The sequence below is a fragment of the Aquarana catesbeiana genome, linkage group LG08 (assembly GCF_042186555.1).
Source record: "Aquarana catesbeiana isolate 2022-GZ linkage group LG08, ASM4218655v1, whole genome shotgun sequence".
NCBI classification, from domain to species: domain Eukaryota; kingdom Metazoa; phylum Chordata; class Amphibia; order Anura; family Ranidae; genus Aquarana; species Aquarana catesbeiana.
The window spans coordinates 292,145,070-292,165,038 of record NC_133331.1 but is presented as its reverse complement, the minus strand read 5'-3'; the positions used below and the strand labels follow the sequence as shown (position 1 = coordinate 292,165,038).

Genomic DNA, 19,969 nt, shown 5'->3' with positions numbered 1-19,969 from the left:
CAAGAAGGCACATGTACAGTCAGGCCAATGAACATCTAAATGATTCAGAGAAGAATTGGGAGAAAGTGCTGTGGTCAGATGAGACCAAAATTGAGCTCATGGACAAGACCAAAGAGCTGTCAAAGGACATCAGGGACAAGATTGTAGACCAGCACAAGGCTGGAATAGACTACAAGACTCTCAGGAAGAAGCTTGGTGAGTAGAAGACAACCGTTGGAGTGATTATTCACAAATGGAAGAAATACAAAATAACCATCAATCGCCCCTCGGTCTGGAGCTCCATGCAAGATTTGGCTTCATTTTGGAATCAGGGAAGGATTGGGAGAAAGTGCTGTGGTCAGATGAGACTAAAATTGAGCTCATGGACAAGACCAAAGAGCTGTCAAAAGATGTCAGGGACAAGGCTGTAGACCTGCACAAGGCTGGAATGGGCTACAAGACCCTCAGGAAGAAGCTTGGTGAGGAGACAACCATTGGAGCCATTTTTTGCAAATGGAAGAAATACAAAATAACCATCAATCGCCCTCAGTCTGGAGCTCCATGCAAAATTTCTCCTCATGGGGTAAGGATGATCGTGAGAAATGTGAGGGATCAGCCCAGAACTACACGGGAGGAGCTTGTGAAGCATCTCAAGGCAGTTGGGACCACAGTCACCAAACAAACCATCGGTAACACAATACGCCGCCATGGATTGAAATCATACAGCACCCGCAAGGCCCCCCTCCTCAAGAAGACACATGTACAGGACCTTCTGAAGTTTGCCAACGAACATCTAAATGAATCAGAGAAGGATTGGGAGAAAGTGCTGTGGTCAGAGGAGACTAAAATTGAGTTCATGGGCATTAACTTGACTCGCCGTGTTTGGAGGAAGAAAATTCTGACTATGACCCTAAGAACACCATCACAACAGTCAAGCACGGAGGTGGAAACATGATTCTTTGGGGCTGTTTTTTCTGAAGGTACAGGCTGACGTTGCCGCATCGAGGGCCCAATGGACGGGGCCATGTATTGTAAAACCTTGGATAAGAACCTTCTTCCCTCAGCCAGAACACTGAAGATGGGTCATTGATGGGTCTTCCAGCACGACAATCACCCAAAACATACCGTCAAGGCAACAAAGGAGTAGCTCAAGAAGTAGAACATTAAGGTCACATGAAATGGCCTAGCCAGTCTCCAGACCTTAATCCGATAGAAAATTTATGGAGGGAGCTGAAACTTCCAGTTGCCAAGCGACCGCCAAGAAACCTTAAGGATTTGGAGAAGATCTGTAAAGAAGAGTGGACCAAAATCCCTCCTGAGATGTGTGCAAACCTGGTCACCAACCACAAGAAACGTCTGACCTCTGTGCTGCCAACAAGGATTTCTCCACCAACTACTAAGTCATGTTTTTCTTGAGGATCAAGTACTTATTTTACTCTCTGAACTGCAACTCCATTTATAACATTTGTATTGTGTGTTTTTTTCTGGATTTTTGGTTGATTTTCTGTCTCTATCATATAAAATGCACCTATGATAAAAATTATAGACCCTTCATTTCTTTGTAAGTGCAGGGGATCAAATCATTATTTTCCCCATCGTGTAACAAGATCTGATCTCCGTATATAAAATTTCCCGCACTCGGGGCAGGCAATATGTTTGCTCCCCCCGACGTGTCACGAGCTCTGATTCCTGTGGATGACGTTTCCCGAGGACTGCTTTTCCCGCGTGTGGCATATCTGATGTGCGGCAACACTGGCCTTCTGTGAAAAACATTTCCCGCACTCAGGACAGGGATACGGCTTCTCCCCCGTGTGAATCCTCTCATGTCTGCTCAGAAGAGACATCTTCGCAAAACATTTCCCGCACTCAAGGCAGGAATACGGCTTCGCCTTTGCGTGAAACGTTTGATGCGTCAGAAGGTCCGATTCCGACAGAAAACATTTCAAGCACTCGGAACAGGAAAAAAACTTCTCCGTGTGCAATTTCTGATGTCTCTGAAGACTGGACTTCTGGGAAAAACGTTTCCCGCACTGTCGGCAGTAAAAAGGGCTTTCCTTTGTGTGGGATCTTTGATGTATGACAAGGTCCGATTTCTGTGCAAAACCTTTCCCGCACTCGAGGCAGGCATGGGGCTTCTGGCCCGTGTGAGATCTTTGATGTCTAACAAGGTCTGAATTCTGTGAAAAGCATTTCCCGCACTCGGGGCAGAAAAACGGCCTCTCCCCCGTGTGAGATCTCTGATGCCTCAAAAGGTGCGATTTCCGCGAATAACATTTTCCACACTCGGGGCAGAAATGTGGCTTCTCGCCCGTGTGAGATCTGTAATGTCGAACCAATTTGGATTTACAGTGAAAACATTTGCCGCACTCTGGACAGGAATACGGCTTCTCACCTGTGTGCGATCTGTAATGTATGACGAATTCTGATTTATGGAGAAAACATTTCCCGCACTCAGAACAGGAATACGGCTTCTCCCCCATGTGAGATTTCAGATGTACAGAAAGACCTAATTCAGAGCTAAAACTTTCCGCACATTCAGGACAGGAAAATTCCCCCCCATCCCCCTGAATCCCGGCACCATCCCTCACAGTACGAGGTTGCTCAGAGTCAGAGGGATTCCATGGTCTATCCACACTGTGAAGTCCACCATCCATAGTGGACATCATTGTCTTTTCTCCAGTACATTCTTCTTTGATGTCCTCCTCTTCCATTTTCCAACCTGGAGATAAAGTGAGACGATCCCTTGAGGGTTTCTCCATGGTGTGTCCTGGAAAAATATAAAAACATCATCAATAGATATGAGAGGGTTAGTTCACTTCCATCAAGATTCCATCTGGATCAGGTAGATATGAGTGAGAAGATGTTCTCTGTGGATGTCCCAACCAGCTGGGACTCTTCTCCTCTTCAGTCAAAGGGCCTTTGGTCCTCCTCCCAGATCACTTCTACATTTACACAGCCTTGTCAGAAGAGCAGGAACCAATGGGGACTGGGAGGTCCATGCTCTTCACACAACCACAAGCCTAGGCACTGGGTCATGTGATCTCCGATAAACAAGAGGGTCAAAGTTCAGACTTGAAGACCCTTCACCACAGAACAAGTGACCATAGGCCTAGGCTTCTGGTGATGTGTTACACAATGTACAGTAACAGAGCAGAGATAAGAGAAGAATATATTATGGGTCACCTGTGCTGATCTCTGTAGGAGTGTCCTCTTCGAACGTTCCCATTTCAGCCTCCTCCACATCCGTCTCTTCTGCTTCACTCTCAACTTTTATTTTAATCAGGTCTTCACCCTAAACCAACAGAACGGCAGAAAATAACATCTGTAACATAGAAGTATTTATGATGTGAGATCACATAGAAAATATCATCTTGTAGAGTCCACACATCTTCTCCACATGTCAGAGTGTTCAATCACTTTATGTTCCCGACCCTCAACTCCACCTACCTGATGATGGTGAGGGATGGTGTGACCTTCCTGTGTGGAATCCCGGGAATACAGAGGACGGGGACATCTCTCTGGTGGGTTTCTTTTATTAGGTGGATCCGTCATATTCTTGTGGAGATCCTTGTGTCCTTCAAAAAGCTCCTTCATCACCCCATACTCCTCATCCTCCTCTTTAAACTCTTCTTTAACTTCAATAATATAATCTTCGAGGTTTCCGCTCTAAATATTTTATAAAACATTCATTGTAATCAACTTGATTGTGTATAATTCATAACGATAAATAATTGTTCATCATCTACCTCACACACACAATGATACAGTCACCATCCAGACACATCCCTTGTCTGTTACTGGATAATGTCCCAGAATTCCCAGCACCGCTCACCTCTCCTGTCAGCAGCTCCATCATCTTCTTGGTGACTTCTAGAATCTTCTCCATGTTGTGTCTCTTGGGTTTTAGGGAGTGACATGGAGGCACTGTGATGGTAACTGGGTCACCAGACTTTACAGGAGGAGAACTCTGAAAGAACGAATAATATTATGAGACTCTCCCAGAATCCTCCTCACCTCTCCGGTCAGGTCTATGTTTTATTAATAGAGATAAGAGTGATGTCATGTGACCTCCCAGAATCCTCCTCACCTCTCCGGTCAGGTCTGTGTTTTATTAATAGAGATAAGAGTGATGTCATGTGACCTCCCAGAATCCTCCTCACCTCTCCGGTCAGGTCTGTGTTTTATTAATAGAGATAAGAGTGATGTCATGTGACCTCCCAGAATCCTCCTCACCTCTCCGGTCAGGTCTGTGTTTTATTAATAGAGATAAGAGTGATGTCATGTGACCTCCCAGAACCCTCCTCACCTCTCCGATCAGGTCTATGTTTTATTAATAGAGATAAGAGTGATGTCATGTGACCTCCCAGAATCCTCCTCACCTCTCCGGTCAGGTCTGTGTTTTATTAATAGAGATAAGAGTGATGTCATGTGACCTCCCAGAATCCTCCTCACCTCTCCGGTCAGGTCTGTGTTTTATTAATAGAGATAAGAGTGATGTCATGTGACCTCCCAGAATCCTCCTCACCTCTCCGGTCAGGTCTGTGTTTTATTAATAGAGATAAGAGTGATGTCATGTGACCTCCCAGAATCCTCCTCACCTCTCCGGTCAGCAGGTAGATGATCTCCAGGGTGAGGTTTAGTATCTCCTCAGTTACGTAACTCCGGTCCTCCTCCATCCTCATTGATGTGGTCATGTGATCTATGCGGGTTCCTCTGTAGACAGATAGTGGAGAATTATCTGGACTGTATTGGTTGTACAAGATTAGGATGGGGATATAAGGGGTTAATAGATGGGTTGCTCCTGGCGGGAATAGAGGCATGGCAAAGACTAGTATCTCCTAATGGAACTGAGGCTGGGCGGCTGAGAGGCAGATGGGGCGGAAGGGCGGGGGCGCATGTGCACCCTCTGGCCAGAATTGCCGGATCCCGTACATGTACCCGATCCGGCGCAGACCGGCCCGCCCGCAGTGAAAAGGCAGTGGGCAGTCCGCAGCTGGTTACACTCTAAGACAATGTACTGTATTTAACATTGAAACTTCTTTGTGTCCATAGTGGGGTAAAGCTTCGGAGATCTCCATTAAAATTGGAGGAGATCCACTTTGTTTCTCCCACATCTCTTAGAATTAGTGTCCGGCCCGATATTAAAGGGGATGGAAACCCTCGAAGGTTTGCATTCTATGCATTAAGGTAAAAAAAACCTCCTGTCATGCAGCTGCCCCCCCAGTGACCCCCGTTTTACTTACCAGAGCCCCTTAATTCCCGCGACAGGAACAAGCACACCATCTCCGGCCGGTGTCTCGTGTCCTGACTGGACAGATTGACAACAGCGCAGCCATTGGCTCCCGTTGCTGTCAATCAAATCCAATGACGTGGGAGGGGCGGGGCCGAGCCTTGCTGTCTGTGTCAATAGACGCAGCGCGCCCGCATGGGTGTCCCGAAGGAAAGCGCTTCTCTGACGGGGGGCACTGGAGAAGAAGGAAGGAGGAGCCACAAGCACCGCTGAGGGACCCCAGAAGAGGAGGATCGGGGGGGGGGGGGGGGGCCACCCTGTGCAAAACCAACTTCACAGAGGTGGTAAGTATTTAAACCCCCCTTCCTGCCCAGGCCAATTTTCAGCGCTGACGCACTTTGAATGACAATTGCGCCGTCATACAACGCTGTACACATAGGACATTTTGTGATTTTTCTTCCCACAAATAGAGCTTTCTTTTGGTGGTATTTAATCACCACTGGGGTTTTTTTATATTTTTTTTGCTAAACAAACAAAAAAAAGACAGAAATGTAAAAAACAAACAAAAAAAAAAGTTTCATAGTTTGTTATAAAATTTTGCAAACGGGTAATTTTTCTCCTTCATTGATATTCGCTTATGAGGCTGCACAGATAAGGAAACAGTGATAGGCAAAGATAAGACGGCATTGATGGGACCTAATGGGTGGCACTGATGGGCAATGATAGATGTCACCGATAGGTGGCAGTGGTAGGTGGTATTGATAGGCAGCACTGGTGATGAGGCACTGATTGGTGACATTTATAGGTGACACTGTGGGCACTGATGGGTGGTACCGTGGGCACTGGTAGGCGGCACTTTTGTGCACTTGTAGGTGGCACGGTGGGCACTGAAGCCTCTGCAGAGTCTCTCCACGATCGGGACTAATGTCCTTCTCACAGCCGCTGGTGATCGTCATTGGCTGACAGCTGATCAGGTGGTAAGGGGGTCGGGATCGACCCCTTACTCCGATCTGTGATCAGCCGAGTCTCATAGTCTATGGACGACCCTCCCGGCAAAGTAGGTCCACGCCGTTGCCGTCTTCCGGCTATAGCGCGGACGGGAAGAGGTTAAATAGGAACTTGGGGAGCGTTACACGTCCTACGTAGAATATGAACATCTGGATCAATCGCCCAGACTGCGGCGAGCACATTTTGGGAAGCGTACTAAGGATAGATGTGGGGGGTCCGCAGGTTTTGGGGGGGGGGGGAGCTGATCCTAATCTGGAAGCCCTCATTAATAATAAGGGGCCGCCCCCCCCATATATCACCTACATACTACATACGTACTCGTGCAAATGCTCCGATACCTGAAACTGAAACCTTTACAGTGCGATATGAGCCAATTCATTTTGTATGGGCTCAAATCGCACTGCGAAGGTACTGGTACCTGGGATCGGCGAGCACTCGAACAAAATGTATCGGTACTCGTAATGTAAAAAGAGAACAGTAATTGGTGCGACCCTATAAATTAGTATAGAGTACATTGTGCCGTTACTCCTCCACCCGATCCTAAGAACAAAAGGTGCAACCCTTCAGCTCCGAACAGACGCCCTCAGACAGCCGTAAACAGCTTCGCAATACAAACATCATAAGAAATGTGCAAAACACACACTAAAAATAACTGGGCGTAAATAGAAAATAAGATCTTATTACCTCCTTTTCTGCCACTTCCAACAATGTCTCCTCTCTACTTCCTCCCGGATCACCTCTCACCCGGAACTTCCTGTCTGTACCTGACATCACTTCCTGTCTGTCTTCCATAGAGACTTCCTGTCTGGGTAGAGGTGAGATCACCACCTTGTGGAGCTCAGAGGAACTGCAGCCCCCTGAGAAACGTCTCGTAGCGCGAACACGCCCTTGCCATTATTGCCAAATGTCACGTCACGGATGCTGCAGGACAGTTGTGGGATTAAAAGTGATTGTAAAGGATCGTTTTTTTATTTTTTTTAATAACAAACATGTCACGTCATGTCATGTGTACTTACCTCCACTGTGCAGCTCATTTGGCACAGAGTCATAGCTCCCAACTAAGGTTGCCACCTCATCCCTTTAAACCCGAACACATATAAATTACAGGCAAGTCCGCTCGTTAAAAAATCCGTCGGAAGTCAGTCAAAAGTCCATCAGAAAGTCCATCGGACCAGTGCGGTCGAGAAGTCCGACCGTGTGTGCGCGGCTCTAGGATTGCCACCTCATCCCTTTAAACCCGAACACATATGAATTACACAGGTTCTGAGGCCAATTTAATGCAGATAAGGCACCAAGTGAGTTTAATTACCATCTTAATCAGCCACAGAACCCGTGTAATTAATATGTGTTCGGTTTTAAAGGGATGAGGTGGCAACTCTACTCCCAACTGTCCCTGATTTCGAGGGACTGTCCCTAATTTGGAGCAATGTCCCCCCTGTCCCTCTTTCCTCCTCATTTGTCCCTCATGTTGGTCCGATCCATATAGTTGTATAGAAAATGAACTTTTCATCTTTCTAAAAGTGTTTCCCAGAGCTAAACCTTTCATCCAAATTGTAAATTGCTGCATTTGTAAATATTAAAAGCCAATATAAATGAACAGTAGCGGTAAAAAAAAAGCCCTTGTACATTTTATTGACTTTTTTTTTTGGTTAATTCTCCTTTAAGGGGGTGTGGCAGGGGGCGTGTCCTATGCCTACATACGTTTGGTAGTAGGTGTCCCTCATTCCCTTCTCAAAATGTTGGGAGGTATGACAGAGTGGCCCCGAACATCCTCTTCTGGGGTCTCTATTCAGACAGGTAGGTGGCTTGGAACAGGGCTTGACAGGAGGGTTAGGGGGCATTATGTGCGCCACAATACTATTCTCTTTGGGGTGCCCAAAGGTATCCCAGGTCTGTTACAATCCTATAATGTATACTAAAACAAAAAAATTTACTGTGCACCGCTAAAGTGTTCGGGTTTGGCTTGAAGAAACAGTGGCAACCCTAAACACAGGTGGACACTAATAAGAGGTAATGGCGTGGGGATGGGGTGCTCTTGCCCAAGGGATCTAGTTAGGACCCTTACAATATACAAACAACAGACTTGATGGGCACACCCTACAAATGCGTTTACATTCAAGATGGTGCTGCTAGAAGACCACAAACAGAACAAAAGAGATTATAGCGCACACATACAAAAACGACATTTAAATCCTGGAAGGCTATTTAGGTTAGTTGTGGGATTTAGTCTATTCACAAGGGCAGGAAGGGGACACTTGTTGGACACCAAGTATGGGTCACATGGGAGGACTACCCTGGGGTGGGTTCTTCTGGGCCATGCTAGGCACCTTGAAATAGGGTAATTTCCCTGGCATATAGGATACCTTTATTTGTGCCAAAAATATCAAAGTCCCGGGACAAGGCTAAGGCCGCTCACGGGGACTACTTGACCTCTAACTTTAGGGATGACCGTGCACCGTCTACACTTGGTGACTTCTGAACGCTGATCTGCTTCCGATGGGAGAAAGGTTACCAGGGGAGATAATGCTGACAACACTCCCTCACTCTGTTAACCTTGGTAACCACTTGCTGTCCTCATACCTCAATGTGTCTACTGACCCAGGTTGGAAACTACATGTGTGCCGGTTAATTGCATTACAGCTCTTTAGAATAACTTCAAACCAGGCAAAGTTTCAAAGAACTGCAGCCCCAAGAAACATCTCATGTGAATACAGCCTTGTAAATGTTGTCAACTATTTCAGATGCTGCAGAACAGTCCCGGGAATTAGTCTACTCGTAAGGGAAGGCAGGTGACACTCTCGCCATTTTCCCCTCTTCATTGGGCACCCAGTGTGGGTCATATGGGAGGCCTACCCCGAGAAGGGTTCTTCTGGGCTATGCTAGGGCCCATTTCCCTGGAACATTTGGCACCTTAATTTTTGCCCAAACCATCATACCTTGGGACAAGGCTAAGGTCCCTACGGGGACTACTTGACCTCCAACTTTAGAGATGACCATGCACCATGTACACTTGGGGACTTCTGAACGCTGATCTGCTCCCGGTGGGAGACTGACTACCAGGGGAGATAATGATGACAACACTCCTTCACTCCGATTCCCTTGGTAACCATTTTCTGTTTCATACCCAAATCTGTCTACTGACCCAGTTTAGAAACTAGGGATGAGCTTCGAGTTCGAGTCGAACTCATGTTCGACTCGAACATTGGCTGTTCGCAAGTTCGCCGAACAGCGAACAATTTGGGGTGTTCGCGGCAAATTCGAATGCCGCGGAACACCCTTTTAAAGTCTATGGGAGAAATCAAAAGTGCTAATTTTAAAGGCTAATATGCAAGTTACCCTACAAAGTGTTTGGGGACCTGGGTCCTGCCCCAGGGGACATGGATCAATGCAAAAAAAAGTTTTAAAAAGGGCCGTTTTTTCAGGAGCAGTGATTTTAATAATGCTTAAAGTCAAACAATAAAAGTGTAATATCCCTTTAAATTTCGTACCTGGGGGGTGTCTATAGTATGCCTGTAAAGGGGCGCATGTTTCCTGTGTTTAGAACAGTCTGACAGCAAAATGACATTTTGAAGGAAAAAACTCATTTAAAACTACCCGTGGCTATTGCATTGCCGACAATACACATAGAAGTTCATTGATAAAAATGGCATGGGAATTCCCCAAAGGGGAACCCCGAACCAAAATTTTAAAAAAAAATGACGTGGGGGTCCCCCTAAATTCCATACCAGGCCCTTCAGGTCTGATATGGATATTAAGGGGAACCCCGGCCAAAATAAAAAAAAAAAAATGACATGGGGTTCCCCCTAAATTCCATACTAGACCCTTCAGGTCTGGTATGGATTTTAAGGGGAACCCCGCGCCAAAAAAACCCCCAAAAAAACGGCGTGGGGTCCCCCCAAAAATCCATACCAGACCCTTATCCGAGCACGCAACCTGGCAGGCCGCAGGAAAAGAGGGGGGGACAAGAGTGCGGCCCCCCCCCCTCCTGAACCGTACCAGGCCACATGCCCTCAACATTGGGAGGGTGCTTTGGGGTAGCCCCCCAAAACACCTTGTCCCCATGTTGATGAGGACAAGGGCCTCATCCCCACAACCCTGGCCGGTGGTTGTGGGGGTCTGCGGGCGGGGGGCTTATCGGAATCTGGAAGCCCCCTTTAACAAAGGGGACCCCCAGATCCCGGCCCCCCCCCTGTGTGAAATGGTAAGGGGGTACTTACCCCTACCATTTCACTAAAAAACTGTCAAAAATGTTAAAAATGACAAGAGACAGTTTTTGACAATTCCTTTATTTAAATGCTTCTTCTTTCTTCTATCTTCCTTCATCTTCTGGTTCTTCTGGTTCTTCTGGCTCTTCTGGTTCTTCCTCCGGCGTTCTCGTCCAGCATCTCCTCCGCAGCGTCTTCTATCTTCTTCTCCTCGGGCCGCTCCGCACCCATGGCATGGGGGGGAGGCTCCCGCTCTTTGTCTTTTCTTCTCTTCTTCTCTTCTTCTTTTCTTCTCTTCTTCTCTTCTTCATTTTCTTCTCCGGGCCGCTCCGCATCCATGCTGGCATGGAGGGAGGCTCCCGCTGTGTGACGGCGTCTCCTCGTATGACGGTTCTTAAATAATGGGGGGCGGGGCCCCCCTCTGACGCACGGTGACTTGACGGGACTTCCCTGTGACGTCACGGGGAATGCCACAGGAAAGTCCCGTCATGTCCCGTGCGTCAGAGGGGGGCGGGGTCACCGGGTGGCCCCACCCCCCCGTTATTTAAGAACTGTCAGACGAGGAGACGCCGTCACACAGCGGGAGCCTCCCTCCATGCCCTCATGGGTGCGGAGCGGCCCGGAGAAGAAAATGAAGAAGAGAAGAAGAGAAGAAGAGAAGAGCGGGAGCCTCCCCCCATGCCATGGGTGCGGAGCGGCCCGAGGAGAAGAAGATAGAAGACGCCGCGGAGGAGATGCTGGACGAGAACGCCGGAGGAAGAACCAGAAGAGCCAGAAGAGCCAGAAGTACCAGAAGAAGAAGATGAAGGAAGATAGAAGAAAGAAGAAGTATTTAAATAAAGGAATTGTCAAAAACTGTCTCTTGTCATTTTTAACATTTTTGACAGTTTTTTAGTGAAATGGTAGGGGTAAGTACCCCCTTACCATTTCACACAGGGGGGGGGGCCGGGATCTGGGGGTCCCCTTGTTAAAGGGGGCTTCCAGATTCTGATAAGCCCCCCGCCCGCAGACCCCCACAACCACCGGCTAGGGTTGTGGGGATGAGGCCCTTGTCCTCATCAACATGGGGACAAGGTGTTTTGGGGGGCTACCCCAAAGCACCCTCCCAATATTGAGGGCATGTGGCCTGGTACGGTTCAGGAGGGGGGGGGCGCACTCTCGTCCCCCCCTCTTTTTCTGCGGCCTGCCAGGTTGCGTGCTCGGATAAGGGTCTGGTATGGATTTTTGGGGGGACCCCACGCCGTTTTTTTTTTTTTTTTTTTGGCGCGGAGTTCCCCTTAAAATCCATACCAGACCTGAAGGGTCTGGTATGGAATTTAGGGGGAACCCCACATCATTTTTTTTTTTTAATTTTGGCCGGGGTTCCCCTTAATATCCATACCAGACCTGAAGGGCCTGGTATGGAATTTAGGGGGACTCCCACGTAATTTTTTTTTAAAATTTTGGTTCGGGGTCCCCCTTTGGGGAATTCCCATGCCGTTTTTATCAATGAACTTCTATGTGTATTGTCGGCAATGCAATAGCCACGGGTAGTTTTAAATGAGTTTTTTCCTTCAAAATGTCATTTTGCTGTCAGACTGTTCTAAACACAGGAAACATGCGCCCCTTTACAGGCATACTATAGACACCCCCCAGGTACGAAATTTAAAGGGATATTACACTTTTATTGTTTGACTTTAAGCATTGTTAAAATCACTGCTCCTGAAAAAACGTCCGTTTTTAAAACTTTTTTTTGCATTGATCCATGTCCCCTGGGGCAGGACCCAGGTCCCCAAACACTTTTTATGACAATAACTTGCATATTAGCCTTTAAAATTAGCACTTTTGATTATTCATGTTCGTGTCCCATAGACTTTAACGGTGTTCGCGTGTTCGAACGAACTTTTTTCCTGTTCGCATGTTCTGGTGCGAACTGAACAGGGGGGTGTTCGGCTCATCCCTATTAGAAACTACATGTGCCCCGGTTACTTGCATTACACCTCTTTAGAATAACTTCAAATCAGGCAAACGCAAAGTTTCAAAGAACTGCATCCCCAAGAAACATCTCATAGTGTGAACATAGCCTTATCAATGTTGTCAACCATTCTGGATGCCGCAGGACAGTCCCGGGATTTAGTCTACTGTCCCATCATATCCACATCCTGCAGGTTTCAGGATGCTGTACGGAGAGGCAGTGAGGTGATGACTTCTGGAACACTCTCTAAAATAAATAAAATAAATTAATGCCCAAAGTTCTCAAATTGTCCATGAACAGATGGTGAAGTAGCAGCCAAAAGATGGCAGGAGATAGACAGCGGTCAGATAAAACCATAGGAATTTAATGGAAACGAACAGCTATAATCTAACATCGGACCCAAGTGGGGGCCTGATTATAGATCCACAGCTCTTAGGTAATGTAGGTCAGGAAAGGATCCATGGTCCATATAGGAACAACACCAGTGATGAGGCTTATTTTATCCCACTGACACCAGTGATAAGGCTTATTTGATCTCACTGACACAAACGATAGGACTTATTTTATCCCACTGACACCAATGATGGGATTTATTTTAGCAGACACTAAGCAGGTTTTTAGGGCTTTCATCCACGTATCTCAGCTGTTAAGACAAATCTTGTAGGATCTTCTAGAGCAGCCCTCAATTTTTCCACTCGCCTACTCGCATTGTGCGAGAGGCAAATGAGGGCTTGTGAGCATGGGCTGCCTGGGAGTGGGGGGGCGAGCACTGCCGGCAGGTAGGGTTGATCGGGAGCTGTTCTCCCAGTGATCGCCCCGGTGAAAGAGAGCATTGAGGAAGAGGAGAGCCACGGGGTCACCGAGCGGTATAACACGCTGTTACAGCTTATATGAAATTGCCTCCGCTCTGCTCGCTGTCACACACAGCCCGGCCTCCTCCTGACCCCGCGCCTGTGATAGACATAATGCGGGTCCAATGCTGGGATGTGCTTTGTCTATCACAGGCGTGGGGTCAGGAGGAGGTGGGGCTGTGTGTGTGACGGTGAACAGAGCGGAGGCAGTTTCAATGTAAGCTGTAACAGCATGCTATTCGTGCTCTGTGATCCCGTGGCTCTCCTCTTCCTCCAGTCATGATCCGGCCACCCTCTCGATTGCTCCGCCCTGGCGAGGCTGCAATTTGGTACAGTGGGTCTGCAATGGGGGGCACAGTGAGGCTGCAATGTTGGGTACATTGAGTCTGCAATAGGGGCACCGTGAGGCTGCAATGGGGGCACGCTGAGGCTGCAATGGGGGCATGGTGAGGCTGCAATGTTGGGCACTGTGAGGCTGCAATGGGGGCACGGTGAAGCTGCAATGTTGGGCACGGTGAGGCTGCAATGTTGGGCACGGCGAGGCTGCAATGTTGGGCACGGCGAGGCTGCAATGTTGGGCACGGCGAGGCTGCAATGTTGGCACGGTGAGGCTGCAATGGGGGCATGGTGAGGCTGCAATGTTGGGCACAGTGAGGCTGCAATGTTGGCACGGTGAGGCTGCAATGGGGGCACGGTGAGGCTGCAATGTTGGGCACGGTGAGGCTGCAATGTTGGCACGGCGAGGCTGCAATGTTGGTCACGGTGAGGTTGCAATGTCGGGCACGGTAAGGCTGCAATGTTGGGCACGGTGAGGCTGCAATGGGGGCACGGTGAGGCTGCAATGTTGGGCACGGTGAGGCTGCAATGTTGGGCACAGTGAGGCTGCAATGTTGGGCACGGTGAGGCTTCAATGGGGGAACAGTGAGGTTGCAATGGGGGCACGGTGAGGCTTCAATGATGGACACGGTGAGGCTGCAATGTAAATCGCTTTAAATCTTGAATCGAGTTGAGAGGTCAAATCGATTCAAAATTTAAGCAAATCGATTTTTTTTTTCACCGCGCCGGTCCTGAGGAGCTGCGGGCAGGAGTTTTTAGGTGAGGCCACGGGTTCAGCTTAGTCCGCGAGGCCGAAGCCGCGGCCTCGCCTAAAAACTCCTGCCCGCAGCTCCTCAGGACCGGCGCGGTGAAAAAAGGAAAAAAACTAGATTTGAATCGTGAATCGAGTTTTTTTTAAGAAAATCGCAGATTTTTTTTTTTTTTAGAAAATCTCCCAGCCCTACTGCAATGATGGGCACAGGTCACGCTGCATTGATGGGCACTGGTGAGGCTGTGCTGAGGGGAACTGATAAAGTTGTTGTTAATAATTATTTTTGTAACTTAATTCTGCACAAAACATCTAAGTGTAATTTCATCAGATAATTTATGAGGGCATGAAAAGGGGCAGAATTAGGGGCGGGGCAAGGTAGGGGTTGGGCGGGGCAACTGGTTGCGAGTAACCCTTGAGGCCTGGCTAGTAACTCAGGACTTGAAATTTTGAGCCCTGTTTTAGAGATTCCTGAGCAAGATTACCACCTGGCCAAAAAAAATGAACTTACCAACCAAGTGAAAAACTACCAGCCTGTTGCGAGCTGATATTTTGCTGGGCACATTGTCAGTTATAAGCTGCCAAAAAGAATCACATCAATTACGTGATGAGTTGTGTCCAGTAAAGACCCCTTAGGGGGGCATTTATGTGAATGTGTCTACCTTCAGACTGATCCTCAACCTGAGAGAAGAGTGAAACCTTGGCAGGGCCTTCCCAGAAGCTGCAGCCAAAAAAATACGACAAACTGTTCAATTTTTGGGTGTTTTAGATTCTGCCTAAAACATCAATGATGTTCTTCATTTTTTGTTGTACATCATTGATGTTTTCCTTGACCTTCTCTAAATCCATATAATCCCAAACTGAGATTAGCATCAGGAGCTCAAAGGGTGGCGCACTTGGTATTGAACTTCCTCTTTCTAGTGCCGTTGTACGTGTTGTACGACCCCGCGTTATTGACGTTCGGAATTTCCAACCAACTTTGTGTGTCGGAAAATCCGATGGAAAATGTCCGATGGAGCCCACACACGGTCGGAATTTCCGACAACACGCTCCGATTGGACATTTGCATGTGGCAGGGAGGCTCTTCCCTACAACCCTGGGCTGTGGTTGTGGGGGTCTGTGGGCAGGGGGCTTTTCAGAATCTGGAAGCTCCCAGGAAGACAGGTTTTTTTCCCATTTTTGGGTTGTGGTCCCTTTAAGGAGGACAATTTGAAAACAGTTTTGGAGTACTCAGCCGTTCTTGCCTATGAAGGGTGAGGAATTCTGGTTAGAAGGGGGTTAACTTGAGGATACTAGATGCTTCTTACCCCTGCAGGGGTGCAGGGAGCTGGTGAGTGGGGACCCTTGAGGGGGAGCACTTAAGTCACTGGATATCATCAACTGCTGCTATCACCACAGTCACCTCTTCCAGGACTGCTCCCCAACCTGAAAGGCTGGCATCTGTTGTTACCACCTTCCAGGTAACCGTTTTTCGTTAAAAATTGCATTCGTCCGAAAATCCAAATTAAGGTTGAATCTGTCATTGAAGGCTTATGGTGTCTGTCGACTGTACTATGTGTGCAGTCTCTGACCATCTCTTGTAGGTGGCTTCGGATAGTGAATGAGAGGATATCAAAGTGTTCCGGTTTGGCTTGATTATGTTTATTGTAGTTTCTAGTTTCCTGTAAGATTTTTCATATCCACCTATATTCGATTGTCAAAAATAACTTGGACAAAATACATTGTTAAGTGACTACATGAACTTATGTAGGAGGGTTTGGCTCATCTCTGCGTATCACCTGAGGCTAGTCACTTGGCTTATGTAAGGGTTTACATGTACTTCAAGTATGAGATTTCCCCAGAGTGGCTCAATGATATTGAGGTCAGGAGACTGAGATGTCCATTCCAGAACCTTCACTTTATTTTGCTGTTGCCAATGACAGGCCGACTTGGCCTTACTCTAAAAGCAATCCTAATCATTCACACATAACAGTTTATAATGATTTTACTGCTGCAGGCCATCAGAAAAAATTTGTATGGTTTTTCCGACGGAATTCCGCTCAAGCTTGCCTTGTATACACACGGTCACACAAAAGTTCTCTGAACTTTCGACTGTCAAGAACACGGTGACGTACAACACTACGTCGAGCCGAGAAAATGAAGTTCAATGGTGGGGGCCAGGGTGGGTTATAAAAAGGGCAGAGTGAGCTAGTGACCCCCTTTCTGGGGTGCGCAGTCCAACTTAATAGCTACCCTTCTGTCTCCCTTTCTTGCATGTGCTCAGAATGTGTGGAGGGAAATATGTCAACTACGACATACTGGTAGCCCACAGCCTCTCTGCCCAAACTCTCCAGCCAGGAAATGGCGCACCCAGGTGTCAGGCCAGGCCCAGGGAGCCCACTCAGCTTGTAGGGTAGGTGTAGATGGACCGGCCTCCATGTTCCCCATTAACGCCTACACTATCACTCTCATTAACACCCTCTCATGCAGTCCCCGTCAACTCTTTTCTAACTTTACCGCTCTACTTCGTCCTCCATTACCTCCACCCACTAACTTACTGCCCAGGAGATTGCCAATCACTTCAAAAATAAGAGATCTCCACTCTACAGATATCTCCCTCACTTTACACTCCTTGTCCTCCTGGACAATCAATACTTCCCTCTTTTAACCCAGCTACTATAGAGGAAGTCACTAAATTTTTTTCTAAACGCCAACCTAACCTCCTGCCCCCTGGACCCTGTTCCTTCTCAAATATTATGGTCACCCTCTGGCTCTATCCTACACTTTTTAAAGCGGAGTTCCACCCAATTTTGAGAGGTGGTCTTAAACGAAAGACCACCCCTCATTTTTTGATATTTAAAATTTTTTTTTTACTTTCTAACTTACCTTTTTTGAAAGTACCAAGTACTAGTACGTCCGATCCAGCCGGGCAGCGGCCGTGGAAGTCACATCCTCTTCTGCAGCGAGCCCCCCCCCGTTGCCTTCTGGGACATGTGTGTGTCCCAGAAGACAAGCTAGCCATTCACAAAGCACCGCGGGACTCGCCCAAGGCTCCACTGCCGGTTTCCCTTAGTTGGAATGGCGGCACCTGCACCTGATCCGATGGACGGATCAGCCTCAGGGGAACACCGGGGGAATTTGGTTGGAACACTGCTTTAACATGGGTCACATGGGAGGCCTACCCCAGAGTGGGTTCTTCTGGGCGACGCTAGGCCCTCGTAATAGGGTCATTTTCCTGGCACATGGGGCACCTTAATTTGTGCTAAAACCATCATACCCCGGGACAAGGCTAAGGCCGCTTATGGGGACTACTTGACCTCCAACTTTGGAGATGACCATGCACCGTGTACACTTGGGGACTTCTGAATGCTGATCTGCTCCTGATGGAAGACAGACCACCAGGGGAGATAATGCTGACAACACTCCCTTGCTCCAATACTCTTGGTAACCACTTGCTGTCCTCATACCCCAATGTGTCTACTGACCCAGGTTGGAAACTACATGTGTGCCGGTTACTTGCATTACACCTCTTTAGAATAAACTTCAAAACAGGCAAAGGCAAAGAACTGCAGCCGCAAAGCATGTGGTTTGGTATGTTTCAGGAGCGGGGGGGGGGGGCCAGGGGATGAACATTGGGAGGGTATCTTACCAAGAGGACTCCCCTTTGGCAAAGGCCTCATTCCTACCTCTCTGACCTGGTGGATTGGGGACTTAAAAAGAATCTGGATGAACCTTTAAAGATAAAGAGGCCCCTTGATATCTGCAGACCTCCTCTCCTAAAAGATAAAGGTGTTCATACGATAACTATTTTACATTTTTTGTGAATTAATAATACAGTGGAACCTTGGATTGTGAGTAACGCAGTTAACGAGCGTTTCACAATACGAACACTGTATTTTTAAAAATCGTAACTTGGTTTGCGAGTGTTGTCTCACAAAACGAGCACGATTCAGGCCAAAGCGTTGTGCAATACCGCTTTTGGCCTGAGGTGGGGGGGGCGCCAGAGCCGAACGACGACGATCTGCGTCGTTCGGAAATGCAGGGAAAGCCCTGATTACAGCACGGCTGACCTCGGCAAATCTTGGGTAGGAAGTCTTTCCGAGGTCACCTGAAGTGTCCTCGGGCCTTTTCCGAGGCTCTCTGGAGCCCCCCACCTCTGGCCACATGCGGTATTGCATCCCATTGAAGTCAATGCGGAACAAATCATTTTAGTTTCCATTGACTTCAATGGGAAAACTCGCTTTGATATGCGAGTACTTTGGATTACGAGCATTCTCCTGGAACAGATAATGCTCGTAATCCGAGGTTCCACTATAATAATTTTTTTTTTTTCAAACACTGTTTTTTTACACATGGTTTTTCACATCTTTTTATAAATTTTTTCCAGAACACCATACTTGCAATCCTCACCACACATGTGAAATGTGCTGTGGCAGTCGGGCATGCCATGTGGGTGTTTTCCTGGCTGGGGTGGGGTCCCTTGCCTCAGCTCCGGCACAGAAAAAACATTTGGGGGTCCCATCTTCCTCGCTGCCAGCCAAGTACAGTGTTTTAGCCGACCTGTATGGGTTCCTTTATCCCCATGAGGTCTTTTGGACATATGAATTAATATTGCATATCAATTTTTTATTTACAGTTTACTTCTGTACCCAACTCCTGATGAATGGCAGATAGCCATGAAACGTGTCAGATTTCCATGCGGTGCTCAGTCAAGCCTGGCTCACTACCTATTCACTGGCCCATATATTTCTTTTATACATTTAAAATTCATTGAGTAGTATATAACCACTCATGTGTATGTGCATCTATCTTACAGCAGCTCTTTTGCATATGGGTCACCAACGCCTGCTAATATGTGCTGCCAAGTTGACATATATGTATCTATTACGTTTATGCCATGTGTATGAGCAGATATATGAAAATACTTTTTTGTATCTGTTTTATATTATTGTTACAAATAAATAATGTTTACCAGCCACTCTACCTCCACAAGTCCATTGCCTCATTTAAAGTCCCACATTCCCTTTTTCTGTTTACGTACTCGTACCTGGGATGGAGGTATATATAATGTGCCTCATTTAAAGTCCCAAACTCCCCCCCCCCCTCTTGATTAATAAGGTAACAGACACAAAGAAACCATCAAAATGTTTTTTATAAAAAAATATATATAAACACTGTTCCCCAATGTAAATTCAACACCGATCATGAACAGCCCCCCCAACAACCTGGCGATCCTCTACTGCTGCACTCCCACCGCAAAGGACAGCTCCCCGACCAGCTGGTGGATGTCAATAGAGATGTGCACCATGGAAAATTGTGTTTCGTTTCGGATTCATTCATTCAGTAAATAATTTTTTGTTTTTAGTCCTATTCCTTATGTTAGAATGATTACATTTTCGGAATTTGTTTCATGTATTTGTTGTACCGAATCAATTTGAAGGTATTTCGGAAGATCGGCTATATTCGTTTTAACGTGTTATTTTCGGGAAAGATTACTTATGCACTCTGAGTCATCGTTGCTGGTCCAACCCACAAAGAGAAATGGATCGAGCTGATTGGACGATACTGACTGGAGTCGCGTACATCCAAAAAAGTAAGGAATGGACCAAAAGTAAAAATTTGGAGTAATTTATGTTACGATTCGAGATCCTGATGGATCCACCTCCATCTAAACCAAAA

General features: G+C 47.2%; 2 protein-coding genes and 1 pseudogene across 3 annotated transcripts in view; 2 read left to right on the top strand and 1 right to left on the bottom strand.

The window, feature by feature from the left end:
- LOC141104959 (uncharacterized) overlaps nt 1–19,969 on the top strand; it is a 664,134-nt gene that overhangs the window by 36,364 nt on the left and 607,801 nt on the right. The gene's annotated exons all lie outside the window — the stretch shown is intronic.
- Nucleotides 1–19,969, top strand: part of LOC141104789 (uncharacterized) — a 317,556-nt gene that overhangs the window by 49,088 nt on the left and 248,499 nt on the right. The window lies entirely within an intron of this gene.
- LOC141104962 (uncharacterized) overlaps nt 1–19,969 on the bottom strand; it is a 46,898-nt pseudogene that overhangs the window by 20,233 nt on the left and 6,696 nt on the right.